The 4,426-nt window shown below is 47.7% G+C and overlaps 1 non-coding gene across 1 annotated transcript; it reads right to left on the reverse strand.

The window, feature by feature from the left end:
• Positions 1-4,054: 4,054 nt before the first annotated feature.
• On the reverse strand, positions 4,055-4,127 carry TRNAN-GUU (transfer RNA asparagine (anticodon GUU)). Its single transcript has one exon. It is a non-coding gene; the product is annotated as a tRNA-Asn (tRNA).
• Positions 4,128-4,426: the final 299 nt, after the last annotated feature.

Here is a 4,426-nt window from a genome sequence, read left to right on the forward strand (position 1 = left end):
AGCCCAAAAATTAAGTGTTCGTCAGGTATTGTGGAAAAAACTCTGACTTTTTACGTTACATTTGAGATCCCATAACACCGCTCCCGGGTGGGCTCGAACCACCAACCTATTTGTTAACAGCCTAACGCGCTAACCATTGAGCCACGGAAACTCAGAAATTGAATGGTTGTCAGGTATTGTGGAAAAGTTATGACTTTTCACGCTACATCTGAGACTCCACAACACCGCTTCCGGGTGGGCTCGAACCACCAACCTTTCGGTTAACAGCTGAACGCGCTAACCATTGCGCCACGGAAGCCTGAAAATTAAATGTTCGTCAGGTATTGTGGAAAAACTCTGACTTTTTACGTTACATTTGACATCCCATAACACCGCTTCCGTGTGGGCTCGAACCACCAACCTTTCGGTTAACAGCTGAACGCGCTAACCATTGCGCCACGGAAGCCTGAAAATTAAATGTTCGTCAGGTATTGTGGAAAAACTCTGACTTTTTACGTTACATTTGAGATCCCATAACACCGCTCCCGGGTGGGCTCGAACCACCAACCTTTCGGTTAACAGCTGAACGCGCTAACCATTGCGCCACGGAAGCCCAAAAATTAAGTGTTCGTCAGGTATTGTGGAAAAAACTCTGACTTTTTACGTTACATTTGAGATCCCATAACACCGCTCCCGGGTGGGCTCGAACCACCAACCTATTTGTTAACAGCCTAACGCGCTAACCATTGAGCCACGGAAACTCAGAAATTGAATGGTTGTCAGGTATTGTGGAAAAGTTATGACTTTTCACGCTACATCTGAGACTCCACAACACCGCTTCCGGGTGGGCTCGAACCACCAACCTTTCGGTTAACAGCTGAACGCGCTAACCATTGCACCACGGAAGCCCAAAAAATAAATGTTCGTCAGGTATTGTGGAAAAACTTTGCCTTTTTACGTTACATTTGAGACCCCACAACACCGCTTCCGGGTGGGCTCGAACCACCAACCTTTCGGTTAACAGCTGAACGCGCTAACCATTGCGCCACGGAAGCCTGAAAATTAAATGTTCGTCAGGTATTGTGGAAAAACTCTGACTTTTTACGTTACATTTGACATCTCATAACACCGCTTCCGTGTGGGCTCGAACCACCAACCTTTCGGTTAACAGCTGAACGCGCTAACCATTGCGCCACGGAAGCCTGAAAATTAAATGTTCGTCAGGTATTGTTGAAAAACTCTGACTTTTTACGTTACATTTGAGACCCCACAACACCGCTTCCGGGTGGGCTCGAACCACCAACCCTTCGGTTAACAGCTGAACGCGCTAACCATTGCGCCACGGAAGCCTAAAAATTAAATGTTGGTCAGGTATTGTGGAAAAACTCTGACTTTTTACGTTACATTTGAGACCCCACAACACCGCTCCCGGGTGGGCTCGAACCACCAACCTATTGGTTAACAGCCGAACGCGCTAACCATTGAGCCACGGATGCTCAGAAATTAAATGGTTGTCAGGTATTGTGGAAAAGTTATGACTTTTCACGCTACGTCAGAGACCCCACAACACCTCTCGCGGGTGGGCTCGAACCACCAACCTTTCGGTTAACAGCTGAACGCGCTGCGCGCTAACCATTGCGCCACGGAAGCCCAAAAATTTAATGTTCGTCAGGTATTGTGGAAAAACTCTGACTTTTTACGTTACATTTGAGACTCCACAACACCGCTTCCGGGTGGGCTCGAACCACCAACCTTTCGGTTAACAGCTGAACGCGCTAACCATTGCGCCACGGAAGCCTAAAAATTAAATGTTCGTCAGGTATTGTGGGAAAACTCTGACTTTTTACGTTACATTTGAGACCTCACAACACCGCTTCCGGGTGGGCTCGAACCACCAACCTTTCGTTAACAGCTGAACGCGCTAACCATTGCGCCACGGAAGCCTGAAAATTATATGTTCGTCAGGTATTGTGGAAAAACTCTGACTTTTTACGTTACATTTGAGACACCATAACACCGCTCCCGTGTGGGCTCGAACCACCAACCTTTCGGTTAACAGCCGAACGCGCTATCCATTGCGCCACGGAAGCCCAAAAAATAAATGTTCGTCAGGTATTGTGGAAAAACTCTGACTTTTTACGTTACATTTGACATCCCATAACACCGCTCCCGTGTGGGCTCGAACCACCAACCTTTCGGTTAACAGCTGAACGCGCTAACCATTGCGCCACGGAAGCCTGAAAATTAAATGTTCGTCAGGTATTGTGGAAAAACTTTGCCTTTTTACGTTACATTTGAGACCCCATAACACCGCTCCCGTGTGGGCTCGAACCACCAACCTTTCGGTTAACAGCCGAACGCGCTATCCATTGCGCCACGGAAGCTCAGAAATTGAATGGTTGTCAGGTATTGTGGAAAAACTCTGACTTTTTACGTTACATTTGAGATCCCATAACACCGCTCCCGGGTGGGCTCGAACCACCAACCTTTCGGTTAACAGCTGAACGCGCTAACCATTGCGCCACGGAAGCCTAAAAATTAAATGTTCGTCAGGTATTGTGGGAAAACTCTGACTTTTTACGTTACATTTGAGACCTCACAACACCGCTTCCGGGTGGGCTCGAACCACCAACCTTTCGGTTAACAGCTGAACGCGCTAACCATTGCGCCACGGAAGCCTGAAAATTAAATGTTCGTCAGGTATTGTGGAAAAACTCTGACTTTTTACGTTACATTTGAGACCCCATAACACCGCTCCCGTGTGGGCTCGAACCACCAACCTTTCGGTTAACAGCCGAACGCGCTATCCATTGCGCCACGGAAGCCCAAAAAATAAATGTTCGTCAGGTATTGTGGAAAAACTTTGCCCTTTTACGTTACATTTGACACTTCACAACACCGCTCCCGGGTGGGCTCGAACCACCAATCTATTGGTTAACAGCCGAACCTGCTAACCATTGAGCCACGGACGCTCAGAAATTGAATGGTTGTCAGGTATTGTGGAAAAACTCTGACTTTTTACGTTACATTTGAGATCCCATAACACCGCTCCCGGGTGGGCTCAAACCACCAACCTTTCGGTTAACAGCTGAACGCGCTAACCATTGCGCCACGGAAGCCTAAAAATTAAATGTTCGTCAGGTATTGTGGAAAAACTTTGCCTTTTTACGTTACATTTGAGACTTCACAACACCGCTCCCGGGTGGGCTCGAACCACCAACCTATTGGTTAACAGCCGAACGCGCTAACCATTGAGCCACGGAAGCTCAGAAATTGAATGGTTGTCAGGTATTGTGGAAAAACTCTGACTTTTTACGTTACATTTGAGATCCCATAACACCGCTCCCGGGTGGGCTCGAACCACCAACCTTTCGGTTAACAGCTGAACGCGCTAACCATTGCGCCACGGAAGCCTAAAAGTTAAATGTTCGTCAGGTATTGTGGAAAAACTCTGACTTTTTACGTTACATTTGACATCCCATAACACCGCTCCCGTGTGGGCTCGAACCACCAACCTTTCGGTTAACAGCTGAACGCGCTAACCATTGCGCCACGGAAGCCTGAAAATTAAATGTTCGTCAGGTATTGTGGAAAAACTTTGCCTTTTTACGTTACATTTGACACTTCACAACACCGCTCCCGGGTGGGCTCGAACCACCAATCTATTGGTTAACAGCCGAACCTGCTAACCATTGAGCCACGGACGCTCAGAAATTGAATGGTTGTCAGGTATTGTGGAAAAACTCTGACTTTTTACGTTACATTTGAGATCCCATAACACCGCTCCCGGGTGGGCTCGAACCACCACCCTTTCGGTTAACAGCTGAACGCGCTAACTATTGCGCCACGGAAGCCTAAAAATTAAATGTTCGTCAGGTATTGTGGAAAAACTCTGACTTTTTACGTTACATTTGAGACCCCGCAACACCGCTTCCGGGTGGGCTCGAACCACCAACCTTTCGGTTAACAGCTGAACGCGCTAAACATTGCGCCATGGAAGCCTAAAAATTAAATGTTCGTCAGGTATTGTGGAAAAACTCTGACTTTTTACGTTACATTTGAGACCCCACAACACCGCTCCCGGGTGGACTCGAACCACCAACCTTTCGGTTAACAGCCGAACGCGCTAACCATTGCGCCACGGAAGCCCAAAAATTTAATGTTCGTCAGATATTGTGGAAAAACTCTGACTTTTTACGTTACATTTGAGATCCCATAACACCGCTCCCGGGTGGACTCGAACCACCAACCTATTGGTTAACAGCCGAACGCGCTAACCAGTGAGCCACGGTAGCTCAGAAATTAAATGGTTGTCAGGTATTGTGGAAAAGTTATGACTTTTCACGCTACATCAGAGACCCCACAACACCTCTCGCGGGTGGGCTCGAACCACCAACCTTTCGGTTAACAGCTGAACGCGCTGCGCGCTAACCATTGCGCCACGGAA

The sequence above is a fragment of the Phalangium opilio genome, unplaced genomic scaffold (genome assembly GCF_054372755.1).
Source record: "Phalangium opilio isolate 3A_F unplaced genomic scaffold, DU_Popi_V2 ptg000505l_1, whole genome shotgun sequence".
In the NCBI taxonomy this organism is placed as follows: Eukaryota; Metazoa; Arthropoda; class Arachnida; order Opiliones; family Phalangiidae; genus Phalangium; species Phalangium opilio.